Raw genomic sequence first — 15349 nt, forward strand, 5'->3', positions numbered from 1 at the left:
GTAAAATGAAAACTTAGAGATAGTTCATTTGTAGATTCAACTTAATCTGAAGCACTTGTATTTTGCGTGTGTTGGGCATAGGAAGGAATTAAGGAAAAGGTTTTGGTTTGACCCATTTCTTTTGAAAACTGAAAACCATCCACATAGGTCAGTGAGTCGATATGGAAACATTTCCCAGTACTACCCAATCCCTCAACACAAGATATATTACATTGCTGAAGTATTGAGAAGTTAGGAGTTAGTAAACAACAAAAAAGCTTTGATTGTTTCAGGTGATGGGAATCCTAATAATTTTGTTTGTGACAGCTTTTGCTGACTTGACTCATTTGACCTTGCAAAAAATAAGAAAGATAAAGAAGTGAAGCAAGCTAATATCACTGGTGTGAGCTGCAAAGGTTAGGTAAATTTTGACAGAAGTCAATGTTTATTTTAAGCATTTTTTTTTAGATTTTTATCAATTTAAATTTTCACAGTAACACCAAATTATGGGCTTTAAGCTTTTTTATTTCTATTTATTTCAATTTACAGAGTTGTGGGAAATTATGGGGTGGGTCAGATATCGGGAAGAGTCAGACAATAATTATTTACAGGTTTCAGAGTAGCAGCCGTGTTAGTCTGTATTCGCAAAAAGAAAAGGAGTACTTGTGGCACCTTAGAGACTAACAAATTTATTAGAGCATAAGCTTTCGTGAGCTACAGCTCACTTCATCGGATGCATTTGGTGGAAAAAACAGAGGAGAGATTTATATACACACACACAGAGAACATGAAGCAATGGGTTTATCATACACACTGTAAGGAGAGTGATCACTTAAGATAAGCCATCACCAACAGCAGGGGGGGGAAGGAGGAAAACCTTTCATGGTGACAAGCAGGTAGGCTAATTCCAGCAGTTAACAAGAATATCAGAGGAACAGTGGGGGGTGGGGTGGGAGGGAGAAATACCATGGGGAAATAGTTTTACTTTGTGTAATGACTCATCCATTCCCAGTCTCTATTCAAGCCTAAGTTAATTGTATCCAGTTTGCAAATTAATTCCAATTCAGCAGTCTCTCGTTGGAGTCTGTTTTTGAAGCTTTTTTGTTGAAGTATAGCCACTCTTAGGTCTGTGATCGAGTGACCAGAGAGATTGAAGTGTTCTCCAACTGGTTTTTGAATGTTATAATTCTTGACGTCTGATTTGTGTCCATTCATTCTTTTACGTAGAGACTGTCCAGTTTGGCCAATGTACATGGCAGAGGGGCATTGCTGGCACATGATGGCATATATCACATTGGTAGATGCACAGGTGAACGAGCCTCTGATGGTGTGGCTGATGTGATTAGGCCCTATGATGGTATCCCCTGAATAGATATGTGGACAGAGTTGGCAACGGGCTTTGTTGCAAGGATAGGTTCCTGGGTTAGTGGTTCTGTTGTGTGGTGTGTGGTTGCTGGTGAGTATTTGCTTCAGATTGGGGGGCTGTCTGTAAGCAAGGACTGGTCTGTCTCCCAAGATCTGAGAGAGCGATGGCTCGTCCTTCAGGATAGGTTGTAGATCCTTGATGATGCGTTGGAGGGGTTTTAGTTGGGGGCTGAAGGTGATGGCTAGTGGCGTTCTGTTGTTTTCTTTGTTGGGCCTGTCCTGTAGTAGGTGACTTCTGGGTACTCTTCTGGCTCTGTCAATCTGTTTCTTCACTTCAGCAGGTGGGTACTGTAGTTGTAGGAATGCATGATAGAGATCTTGTAGGTGTTTGTCTCTGTCTGAGGGGTTGGAGCAAATGCGGTTATATCGTAGCGCTTGGCTGTAGACAATGGATCGAGTGGTATGATCTGGATGAAAGCTAGAGGCATGTAGGTAGGAAATAGCGGTCAGTAGGTTTCCGATATAGGGTGGTGTTTATGTGACCATCGCTTATTAGCACCGTAGTGTCCAGGAAGTGGATCTCTTGTGTGGACTGGTCCAGGCTGAGGTTGATGGTGGGATGGAAATTGTTGAAATCATGGTGGAATTCCTCAAGAGCTTCTTTTCCATGGGTCCAGATGATGAAGATGTCATCAATGTAGCGCAAGTAGAGTAGGGGCATTAGGGAACGAGAGCTGAGGAAGCGTTGTTCTAAGTCAGCCATAAAAATGTTGGCATACTGTGGGGCCATGCGGGTACCCATCGCAGTGCCGCTGATTTGAAGGTATACATTGTCACCAAATGTGAAATAGTTATGGGTCAGGACAAAGTCACAAAGTTCTGCCACCAGGTTAGCCGTGACAGTATCGGGGATACTGTTCCTGACGGCTTGTAGTCCATCTTTGTGTGGAATGTTGGTGTAGAGGGCTTCTACATCCATAGTGGCTAGGATGGTGTTTTTAGGAAGATCACCAATGGACTGTAGTTTCCTCAGGAAATCGGTGGTGTCTCGAAGATAGCTGGGAGTGCTGGTAACAAAGGGCCTGAGGAGGGAGTCTACATAGCCAGACAATCCTGCTGTCAGGGTGCCAATGCCTGAGATGATGGGGCGTCCAGGATTTCCAGGTTTATGGATCTTGGGTAGCAGATAGAATACCCCAGGTCCTGGCTCCAGGGGTGTGTCTGTGCGGATTTGTTCTTGTGCTTTTTCAGGGAGTTTCTTGAGCAAATGCTGTAGTTTCTTTTGGTAACTCTCAGTGGGATCAGAGGGTAATGGCTTGTAGAAAGTGGTGTTGGAGAGCTGCCTAGTAGCCTCTTGTTCATACTCTGACCTATTCATGATGACGACAGCACCTCCTTTGTCAGCCTTTTTGATTATGATGTCAGAGTTGTTTCTGAGGCTGTGGATGGCACTGTGTTCTGCATGGCTGAGGTTATGGGGTAAGCGATGCTGCTTTTCCACAATTTCAGCTCGTGCACGTCGGCGGAAGCAGTCTATGTAGAAATCCAGGCTGCTGTTTCGACCTTCAGGAGGAGTCCACCTAGAATCCTTCTTTTTGTAGTGTTGGCAGGAAGGTCTCTGTGGGTTAATATGTTGGTCAGAGGTGTGTTGGAAATATTCCTTGAGTCTGAGACGTCGAAAATAGGATTCTAGGTCACCACAGAACTGTATCATGTTCGTGGGGGTGGAGGGGCAAAAGGAGAGGCCCCGAGATAGGACAGATTCTTCCGCTGGGCTAAGAGTATAGTTGGATAGATTAACAATATTGCTGGGTGGGTTACGGGAACCATTGTTGTGGCCCCTTGTGGCATATAGTAGTTTAGATAGCTTAGTGTCCTTTTTCTTTTGTAGAGAATCAAAGTGTGTTTGTAAATGGCTTGTCTAGTTTTTGTAAAGTCCAGCCACGAGGAAGTTTGTGTGGAAGGTTGGTTCTTTATGAGAGTATCCAGTTTTGAGAGCTCATTCTTAATCTTTCCCTGTTTGCTGTAGAGGATGTTGATCAGGTGGTTCCGCAGTTTCCTTGAGAGTGTGTGGCACAAGCTGTCAGCATAGTCTGTGTGGTATGTAGATTGTAATGGATTTTTTACCTTCAGTCCTTTCGGTATGATGTCCATCTGTTTGCATTTGGAGAGGAAGATGATGTCTGTCTGTATCTGTGCGAGTTTTTTCATGAAGTTGACAGATTTCCACTCTATACGGCTAAATTCAGTGCCTTGCATAATCACAGGTTTCAGAGTAGCAGCCGTGTTAGTCTGTATTCTCTACAAAAGAAAAAGGACACTAAGCTATCTAAACTACTATATGCCACAAGGGGCCACAACAATGGTTCCCGTAACCCACCCAGCAATATTGTTAATCTATCCAACTATACTCTTAGCCCAGCGGAAGAATCTGTCCTATCTCGGGGCCTCTCCTTTTGCCCCTCCACCCCCACGAACATGATACAGTTCTGTGGTGACCTAGAATCCTATTTTCGACGTCTCAGACTCAAGGAATATTTCCAACACACCTCTGACCAACATATTAACCCACAGAGACCTTCCTGCCAACACTACAAAAAGAAGGATTCTAGGTGGACTCCTCCTGAAGGTCGAAACAGCAGCCTGGATTTCTACATAGACTGCTTCCGCCGACGTGCACGAGCTGAAATTGTGGAAAAGCAGCATCGCTTACCCCATAACCTCAGCCATGCAGAACACAGTGCCATCCACAGCCTCAGAAACAACTCTGACATCATAATCAAAAAGGCTGACAAAGGAGGTGCTGTCGTCATCATGAATAGGTCAGAGTATGAACAAGAGGCTACTAGGCAGCTCTCCAACACCACTTTCTACAAGCCATTACCCTCTGATCCCACTGAGAGTTACCAAAAGAAACTACAGCATTTGCTCAAGAAACTCCCTGAAAAAGCACAAGAACAAATCCGCACAGACACACCCCTGGAGCCAGGACCTGGGGTATTCTATCTGCTACCCAAGATCCATAAACCTGGAAATCCTGGACGCCCCATCATCTCAGGCATTGGCACCCTGACAGCAGGATTGTCTGGCTATGTAGACTCCCTCCTCAGGCCCTTCGTTACCAGCACTCCCAGCTATCTTCGAGACACCACCGATTTCCTGAGGAAACTACAGTCCATTGGTGATCTTCCTAAAAACACCATCCTAGCCACTATGGATGTAGAAGCCCTCTACACCAACATTCCACACAAAGATGGACTACAAGCCGTCAGGAACAGTATCCCCGATACTGTCACGGCTAACCTGGTGGCAGAACTTTGTGACTTTGTCCTGACCCATAACTATTTCACATTTGGTGACAATGTATACCTTCAAATCAGCGGCACTGCGATGGGTACCCGCATGGCCCCACAGTATGCCAACATTTTTATGGCTGACTTAGAACAACGCTTCCTCAGCTCTCGTTCCCTAATGCCCCTACTCTACTTGCGCTACATTGATGACATCTTCATCATCTGGACCCATGGAAAAGAAGCTCTTGAGGAATTCCACCATGATTTCAACAATTTCCATCCCACCATCAACCTCAGCCTGGACCAGTCCACACAAGAGATCCACTTCCTGGACACTACGGTGCTAATAAGCGATGGTCACATAAACACCACCCTATATCGGAAACCTACTGACCGCTATTCCTACCTACATGCCTCTAGCTTTCATCCAGATCATACCACTCGATCCATTGTCTACAGCCAAGCGCTACGATATAACCGCATTTGCTCCAACCCCTCAGACAGAGACAAACACCTACAAGATCTCTATCATGCATTCCTACAACTACAGTACCCACCTGCTGAAGTGAAGAAACAGATTGACAGAGCCAGAAGAGTACCCAGAAGTCACCTACTACAGGACAGGCCCAACAAAGAAAACAACAGAACGCCACTAGCCATCACCTTCAGCCCCCAACTAAAACCCCTCCAACGCATCATCAAGGATCTACAACCTATCCTGAAGGACGAGCCATCGCTCTCTCAGATCTTGGGAGACAGACCAGTCCTTGCTTACAGACAGTCCCCCAATCTGAAGCAAATACTCACCAGCAACCACACACCACACAACAGAACCACTAACCCAGGAACCTATCCTTGCAACAAAGCCCGTTGCCAACTCTGTCCACATATCTATTCAGGGGATACCATCATAGGGCCTAATCACATCAGCCACACCATCAGAGGCTCGTTCACCTGTGCATCTACCAATGTGATATATGCCATCATGTGCCAGCAATGCCCCTCTGCCATGTACATTGGCCAAACTGGACAGTCTCTACGTAAAAGAATGAATGGGCACAAATCAGACGTCAAGAATTATAACATTCAAAAACCAGTTGGAGAACACTTCAATCTCTCTGGTCACTCGATCACAGACCTAAGAGTGGCTATACTTCAACAAAAAAGCTTCAAAAACAGACTCCAACGAGAGACTGCTGAATTGGAATTAATTTGCAAACTGGATACAATTAACTTAGGCTTGAATAGAGACTGGGAATGGATGAGTCATTACACAAAGTAAAACTATTTCCCCATGGTATTTCTCCCTCCCACCCCACCCCCCACTGTTCCTCTGATATTCTTGTTAACTGCTGGAATTAGCCTACCTGCTTGTCACCATGAAAGGTTTTCCTCCTTCCCCCCCCTGCTGTTGGTGATGGCTTATCTTAAGTGATCACTCTCCTTACAGTGTGTATGATAAACCCATTGCTTCATGTTCTCTGTGTGTGTGTATATAAATCTCTCCTCTGTTTTTTCCACCAAATGCATCCGATGAAGTGAGCTGTAGCTCACGAAAGCTTATGCTCTAATAAATTTGTTAGTCTCTAAGGTGCCACAAATAATTATTTAATTTCAGTAGAAGTTATGATTCAAAAAGTTAAATCTCTGTCTGTTAAAACACAAATTGCTGACATCACATGTCAAAATATACAAAATAAATATCCTTAATATCAATCTGTAACAAGTTTTCAAGCAGTATTTTTCTTACTTATCAATGGAAATATTTGTTGTTGTTGTTGGGGTGTGTGTGTGTGTGTGTGTGTGTGTGTGTTAAAATAATTTGCAGATACTTACAGATAAAAATCTAATACTTCCAAGACCATTTATAAGGATAAACAAAAAATGAAAACTAGTGTACAGATATATTTAATCTCCTGCCAAAAATACAAAAAAACCTCATATGGCCTAGTTAGTGTGAAGGATTAGAAGACACTAGGATCCTAAATTCTAACCCAGTTTAAGCCACTTACTCAGTTTGTGGCCTGGGGCAGGCCATTTTAACATCATATTCCTCTATCAATCCACCTGGAAAATGTACTAAAAAGTAGAACCATACTGAAATCAGAAGCTGAATCTTAGCTGAGGGATTTTTTTTAAATATATAAAGAAATTTTAAGTAATAAAGAAAATCCTTCATCCTAAATGTATTTTCAGCCTAGCTGTGAAGTCTATTATTCTCCTCATTCTCTCATTTGGTGCCTTAGGAGAACAAAAGTATCACTTACTTGTACCCAATGTGTAAAATAATTTGTCAAGGCAATTCACTATAGTCACACAACAGTAGCATATATAACCTGTTTGACAAATGATGGATTTCAGTGAATTTTCCCTTGTACATCAATTGATAGGTGCTGCCTTTTGCATGTTTCTTATCAAGATATGGATCTGTGCAAAGCTATGAACTACACATGTTCCTGTTGTACATTCCCCCCACTGACCTGTCATGTTGTAAAATTAATATTCCAAATATCACCTCTGCTAAATAGTACAAAAATAGAACTTTACTATCCACTTGGAACTTCCAGTGCTACTCTCTAGCCTCCAAAAGATTGAGGGTCATGCTACCCAAGAAATATTCAGGCATGTAGCCTGAACATCTTTGTCACTTTGTAGTAATGTCATTCAAAATGGGAGATATTCTATAATATAAAATAAATTACTACCAGGAAATAATGAAGGATACATTAGCTCAGAAAATCTGTAAGAGAAGAAGGATGGTCTAGTAGTTAGGGCACTAGCTTAAGACTTGAGAGACCCAATTCCCTGCTCCCCTATAGACTTCCTGTATGACATTGCGCAAGTCACTTAGCCTCTCTGTGCCTCAGTTCCACATCTATAAAATGGGGATAATAGTACTTCCCTATCCCACAGAGGTGACACACACAGATACTACAGCAATGGCAGCTTTCTAAGTACCTAGGATAGATAACAAGCCCCACCTAAGAGAATTAAGTTAACATAATATACAGTATTCTGACATGAAGGAAGCCATTGCTCCAAACATCAATTATGTAACTCCAGCTTATTTATCCATTGCACCTTGCTTCATACAGGTAATATAAGGCCACATTCTGCCCTCAAATTTGTTCAACTTCATTGATGCCAGTGGGGGTGCACTGGTATACCATAAACGGCCTATGAAACTTTGACAAGTCTAGCCTTCTAGTAGGTTTTGGATGAGTTTGCCTTTTTTAAAGTTGAAACTGGTTTGTCAATCATCAAAACAAGATTAAAAAAGGACTTTATTTCCAGTTCATTGATATTTTCTTGAGATTCATTGTACCAATGACAGAAATAATTGTACATAGTGTAACAGTAGTTACAATTTTTTGATGCTGATGCTTTACTCATTACAGAAGCAAAGATTCTCATTAATTTTGATAGGAGCTTTGCCTGTGTATATAACATGTTATCAGTCCAGGCCCTCAGTTTGTTTAACTGAAACATAAGAGTCTATCCACTGTCTAAGGTAGGTTTGTTATGAGGCCAAAGCTGAATAATGTCATTTGCTCACCAGTTGTTTTCAGCTTTGATCTCCCTTATTATATATCTCTGTGGTACTTTAATTTTTGATTCTGCCTGCCCTATTTGTGTTTTGCATTTGTGTGTAATTTTATCCTTGTACTGTTTTTAGAGTTGGTGGCTTTGTTTTAGTCTGGCCCCGAGAATTTGTATTCTTTTCAGGAGAATACAGTCAACAGTATACACATTTCCTTTTTGTATAATCCTTGCATATATGCATATATGTTCTCCTTCAATTCTGTGATAAATTATGCCTTTCCCAGTGATGAATCTGTACAGATTTGCCTCAATATGAGGAAGGGCTACATTGAACTGAGCATCATAAAACAGTCTGACCTATTTGATGTATATCTATGATCCAAATGCTTCCTCCTCTTTTCCTTTCTTGTATGGCCTTAATTTATTGTTTGTATTTCAGTAGTGCTACAACACAGTAGTCTCTTTACAAATGTATAGGAACTCATGGTCTCTGCCCCAAAGAGTTAACAGTCTAAAAGTAGTGGATCTCTTATTGCATTTATAGGCATGGAATACTACTTTACAGCTACTGCCCTTGGCAATCATAACATACGAGTTACAGTTTCAAAGAATTAGGAACAACCCCCCCACCCCACACACACACACATGAATAATTTTACTGTGAGATTCTCCGAGTTAATCAAAGTTTCATTAACTTTGACAAAGTTGCCATCATTGACAATATCTCATTTTACATTTTTCTATGATTGATAATTTGAAGATTAAGCAGTTTTTAAAAGACTGAATAGCATCCTGCTACATACATGGAAGCTACAAAAGGCACTCCATATATATTTAATTAAACTAACCTTAAAGCCAGCCTGAAATGTTCATTTTAATAAACATCTTGCTGTGTAATTCACTCCTGGAAGATTTGGTTGGCATTAAGGATCTTTTAGGAATAATCAACAGCTAAAAGATCATTAAGCTTTAGAGATTATCTATCATTATTGCTTCTAAAATATATTACTATGAGAGACAAAGGAAAATAGAGACATTTCATTTAGAGTAATAGTTTTTAAGGTCAGAAGGAATCATCATGGTCATCTAGTCTGACCTCTTGCACATTGCAGGCCACAGAACCTCCACAACCCACTCCTGTAATAGATCCATAACCTCAGGCTGAGTTACTGAAGTCCTCAAATCATGATTTAAAGACTTCAAGTTACAGAAAATCTACCATTTACACTACTTTAAATCTGCAAGTGACCTATGCCCCATGATGCAGAGGAAGACCAAAAAAAACCCACTCAGGGATTCTGTCAATCTAACTGGGGGAAAACTCCTTCCTGATCCCAAATATGGTGATCATTTAGACCCTGTGCATGCGGGCAAGACACATCAGCCAGACACATGGGAAAGAATTCTCTATAGTAATTCAGACCCCTCCCCATCTAGAGTCCCATCACTGGAGGTTGGAAATATTTGCTATTAGCAGTTGCAGATTGGCGACAATAGCAGGTAGCTAATCTCATCATACCATCCCTTCCATAAACTTATCAAACTCAGTCTTGAAGTCAGTTAGGTTTTTCCCCGCCACAGTTCCGCTTGGAAGGCTGTTCCAGAACTTCCCTCCTCTGATCGTTAGAAACCTTCACCTAATTTCAAGCCAAAACTTGTTGATGGCCAGTTTATAACCATTTGTTCTTGTGTCCACATTTGTCTTTAACATAAATAACTCTTCTCCCTCCCTGATATTTATCCCTCCTATGTATTTATAGAGAGCAATCATATCTCCCCATAGCCTTTTTTGTTTAGGCTAAACAAGCCAAGGTCTTTGAGTCTCCTCTCATAAGGTAGTGTGACAAAGCTCTGTCCTTGCCTCCATGGGTCCCGCATTTACTGGCAGATTTCACTAGCCTCAGAGGCTCACTGTGACCCTCCACGTAACCCTTCTTTTTCTAGAGACAAGGGTCACAGTCTATTGAGCCATTTTCATCATAAGCCAGCGAGGGAGGTGAAGAGAAGTTATCCTTCCTTGCACAGTCTCTGTTGTCCCCCAGTCTCAGTGATTAATCAGGGGGCAAAGGTGGGCCCACCCTCTACTCCGGGCTCCAGCTCAGGGACCCTAATAGTATCAGCTATGGTAGCTGACTTTTAGAAACATGACATGTACAATTCCCTGGGCTACTTCCCCCACAGCAGCCCTCACGTCCTCAAGCTCCACTTCACCCATGCCTCAGAGCCTCCTTCCTTGTGCCTGATATGGTGTGTACTACTCAGCCTCTCCAACCGCACAACTTCTTCCCACAGCTCCTGACATGCACACCCACCTGACTGACTGGGAGGCTTTTAACTAGTTTCAGCCAGCCCCTGATTGGCTTCAGGTGTCCCAATCAACCTAGCCTTCTCTCTGCCTTCTGGAAAGTTCTTAATTGGCCCCAGGTGTCTTAATTGACCTGGAGCAGCTGCCATTTCACTTATCCTGGTACCAGGGATTTGTTTAGCCTGGAGCGAATCTCTCTCTCTCTCCCATGACTCTCCCATAGCCTTCTAGCTTGGAGGGAGGTGGGAAGCTGCTACTCCTGCTGCTGCTAGGCCCTAAGCTCTCCCTGCTACTCCAGCTGCTCCCCTGGCTGGGCCAGACACCCCCCATTCTCTGCTACTTGGCGGCTGGACCCCACACTCTTGGGTGCTGCTACTGCTGCAACTGCAGTCCCGGGGGGGGCTGCTAGCCCACTCCCCAGAGAGGAGGAGTGAGGGACCCCAGCCACTGCTGTTGTGGATACCACCACCAGCACCACCACCTGCGAGGGGTCCTTTCTGCCTGTCTGGATCACCACCTGGAGTTCCTGGAGCTGCTGCTGCTGCTGTGGAGTCTGCTACCTGGAGCTGCTGAAGCCCAAGGAGGAGAAGAAGAGGACCATCTACCAGTGGGGGAGCACCTAGAGACTTTGCAGACCACCGTGGAGGGGGACTAAGACTGAGTAATTTTCAAACCGTGCTCTTGTGGTGGGGGTCTTGACTGTGTTTCCAGGGACACAGGGGGTGTGGCATGGAGCTGCCCCCCAATCCATCTGTGTGTCCCCCCAACCTCCACCACTACTACCACCACCGCTGCCCCCTCCACCACGCCCACTGGCTGTGTACCATCTGCCTCAGCTCCTGCCTCTGGACTCAGCTGCTTGCTTGGCTTGCCACGCCCTATTTCCACCCTTTGGGCCAGAAGCAGCAGCCAGCTAAAAAAGACTTGTGCAAGTGCAAGTGCACATGGGCACATGTGCCCCCCCCGGACTGCCTACCCCCCAGCTTTGCCCTTTACTACCTGCCCCATTTGCCACTTGCTTTGCCTCCTCTTTTGCCCCAGCCCCCATTACTAGCTTCAGTTTGTTTGCCTGCCCCGCCCATTTCCTTCTGCAGCCTTTGTTTGTTTGGCCCGCCCCAGCCTCTGAAGCTAGCCCCTTGGTTTCCCTGCCCTAACTCCAGACGGCTTAGCCCCTCGCTCCGTGTGCCCATACCCCCTCCCATGCGCTTGTGCAATTCCCCATTTCAGTTACAACCCTCTGCACTGCACCCCCAATGTTGTTGTATCCCCCCCTCCCCTAGTGCATCAAGAGGAGCCGGAATTCCACCTTGTGTCGGTGACTGACCCCAACCCCTGATTGCCCCCCGTCCAGCCCACCCCTTTTGGCGCCCTCCTCCCCTGCCTGCAGCCTTGCGGGGAGGAGTGGTCGACCTGCTTCCCCTCTCCCCTCCTCCTTTTGGTGTCCACCCTTTACTCCTTGCTCATGATGGCGGGGGATGAGACGGGTGAGACCCCTCCAGCAGCCTTAGCTCCCCCTCCCCCACCTACCCCTTCGTCACCCCCCCAAGCTTCTACCTCCGCTGCCGAACCATCTGCCACCGCCCCCGCTGGGGCACCAGCAGCAACAGGCACCAGGGTGACCTCCACTGCTGCCACGTCTCTCACCCCCTCAGATTTGGGGGGAGTCCCCCTAGCCGGCGGGAAGGGCCAGGGGAAGAAGAAGGGGAAGGGCCCCGCTAAAAAGATCAGGCCCTCTATGGCAGAGGCTGCCCCCAATGCCCTGGCCCCATCTCCAGTAAGGGCGACCCTCCCCGCTGTTCCCTCCACCAGCTCTGTGGGTGTCCCTCCCCCGGCCCCCAGGGTGTACGCCCAGGTGGCGGCAGCCCCCCCACCTGCCGCTACGTCATCTCTCCTGCCCACTGCCTCCGCTACCATCTATAGCGGCCGGGGCCCCTTTCCCACCATGACCAGGAAGCACGGCGTCCGTTGCCTCCTGGTGCCCGCCTCACCCCACGTGGAGACCTATGTGCGGGCGTTGGCAAGGGTGGTGGGGCCCACGGCCATTGTGGCGGCCTCCAAAATGTATGGCAAGGTCGTCTTCTTCTTAACATCGGAGGCCGCCGCCCAGGAGGCGGTGGAGAAGGGCCTGGCGGTAGGGGGCATCTTTGTCCCCTTAGAGCCGCTAGAGGACCTGGGTGTCCGCCTGGTCCTGACCTCCGTCCCTCCATTTCTCCCCAATGCCGCCCTGTTACCCGCCCTTTCTACCTTGGGAAAGCCCATCTCTGTCATCAGCCCTCTCCCGTTGGGCTGCAAAGACCCCGCCCTCCGTCATGTGCTCTCGTTCCGCCGGCAAGTGCAGCTTCAACTGCCGCCGGCGGCGCGTGACGGAGAGGCGCTGGAGGGGTCCTTCCTAGTCCCCTACCAGGGAGCCCGTTACCGGGTGCATTACTCCACGGGGGAGGCCCGGTGCTACCTCTGCCGGGTGATGGGGCACGTCCGGAGGGACTGCCCCCTGGCCCGGGAAGGAGGGGCATCCAGGACCCCCGAGCCCCGGCAGGGCACCGGCCCCATCATCGCCGACACCCCTGGCTGCCCAGCGCCCGAAACCACCCCTCCTCCTTCCCGGTCCACCATTGCTCCCGCTCAGGCCCAAGAGGCACCTCCCCAACTATGCCCGGACGAGCGGGAGAACCCTGCCCCCGCTGTTTGCAATCTGGCGGGGCCTGTGGAGGAGGGTGCGGCAGGGACACCGCCAAGCATGGGAGAGGGCCCACCCCAAGGGGAATCTTCCCTCCCTTGTGCTGCCCCACCGTTACCCCCTCGAGTCCCTGAGCCATCGCCTCTGCCCCCTGACACAACCCCTGCTAGCCAGCCCCTGGATGATGCCATGGAGGGCTGGGCCCTAGTCCAGGGGAAGCGGGGCAAGCGGAAGGCTCGAGCTCCGCTCCTCCCATCTGACGCGGAGGCCCCCCGGAAGACCAGGAAGGGGGACACTGATGCCGAGCCTTCCGCTCAACCCACGGGTGTGTTCCATCCAAGAGAGCCGGCTGGGGAAGACGTGGCAGCACTGGAAGGCAGTATCTCCCTTCCACGGGAGTCCCTCCCCTCCAAGACCCCCGAGGCACCATCTGAAACCCCAGTGTGCCCTGAAGTAACCGTCGCGCCAGGTGCCGGCGGGGAGAATCCCGGGGTAGCGGAAAACAATTTCCCGTCTATATATGAGGAGATTGAGGCCCTGGGTCTGACCCCGGTCACCCAGGGGGAGGACGATCCTATGCCAGTGGGCCTCGATCTGGGCGACTTCACTCCAGCCCCCCTTTCCCCATGTTCCCTCCCCCTAACCGTTGCTTCTGCTCCCACCTCCGAGGAGCCCCTGGACTCAACCCGGCTGCAGAGGGCACCCCGCTGAGAGCCGCCAAGCCAGTTGAGGGGACGGCCAGTGCCATGCGGCTGGAACCTGAGCCACCAGGGGCATCCCTCGCTGGTGAGGAGCATTCGACCTCCTTCCCGGGATAGGACCCTACAGAAGAAAGTCCACCTCCTGATGCCATGGCTGCCAAATCCACCAGATAGCTTGCGCCCGGCATCACTGAGAGCCCTCTCCCGACCCAGACTCTCACCTCTACCCCTGCCCCTGCCCTTATCCCGCCCACCTCCTGAGATACTATTGCCACCCCGGGAATGTCTCCTTCCCCTTTCCAACAGATGACTCCCAGGGAGTGGCCTTTGTGTTTACCGGTCCCAACCCACCAGGGGCTGCTATCCTCCCTCCGCCGCCCCCTATCGCCCCAGCATTCAGGTCAACCCATCAGGAGCCCCGTCGGGGGTCTGCACCCTGTCTGCCCATCTCGCTGGGCCATGGGGCTGTACCAAGGGCCCCGTCGGGGAGTAACCAGATCATAACCCCAGCCCCCCATGCGCTGCGAGAGGAGTTGTGGGAGTTTCTAGAAGACGTCCATGGCTCCCGCAACAAAGTCCAGCTTGCCCTCCAGCGATGGGGGGACTTTAATCAAATCCTCCGGGCCGCAAGGGCCCTAATGGGGGAGGGGAAAAGGACCGGGAGGCAGGGCGCCGTGGCCTACCAGCGGGTCCGCCACTTCCGTGACTCCTTACTCATCTACAGGGTGGGTCACGGAATGCTGCACTGCCAGCCGGGAGCCACGAGCATCCCTGCCGGCAAGGATCCCCCCCAGCCCTCCTCATGGCACCCTTTACCATCGCAACATTGAACACCCGTGGCTGTAGGATGGGTCTCCACAGGTCCCAGGTGCTCTCCTTCCTTCGAGAGGGGAGGTACTCTGTCGTTTTCCTGCAGGAGACCCATACGGATCCGACCGCCGAAGACAGCTGGCGGCTGGATTGGGGGGACAGGGTCTACTTTAGCCACCTCACAGTTCGTACGGCTGGAGTGGCGACCCTGTACTCCCCCAACCTATGGCCCGAGGTGCTGGGGGTTGCCAAGGCTGTGCCGGGTCGACTGCTGCACATCCGGGTCCGCATGGAGGTGCTCGTAGTCAACCTCGTCAACATCTATGCCCCAGCAGCGAGCCCGGAGCGGCTGCAATTCTATCAGCAGGCGTCCGCCTTCCTCGGCACCTTGGATCCTCAGGAGTGCCTGGTCCTGGGAGGGGACTTTAACATCACCCTTGAGGAGCGGGACCGCTCGGGGACTGAGCAGAGCCCGGCCGCCGTCGCCGTCCTCCAGGAGATAGTCAAAAACCACTCCCTGGTGGACATCTGGTGCGACCACCACCCGGATGACATTTCCACGTTCACCTTTGTCCGGGTGGAGGCCCATCGGTCGCGCCACTCGCGGTTGGACCGCATTTATTTATCACGCTTTCATCTTTCACGAGCCCACTCCTCCAGCATCCGGCTGGCCCCA

This window comes from Dermochelys coriacea, chromosome 2 (assembly GCF_009764565.3).
Source record: "Dermochelys coriacea isolate rDerCor1 chromosome 2, rDerCor1.pri.v4, whole genome shotgun sequence".
In the NCBI taxonomy this organism is placed as follows: Eukaryota; Metazoa; Chordata; order Testudines; family Dermochelyidae; genus Dermochelys; species Dermochelys coriacea.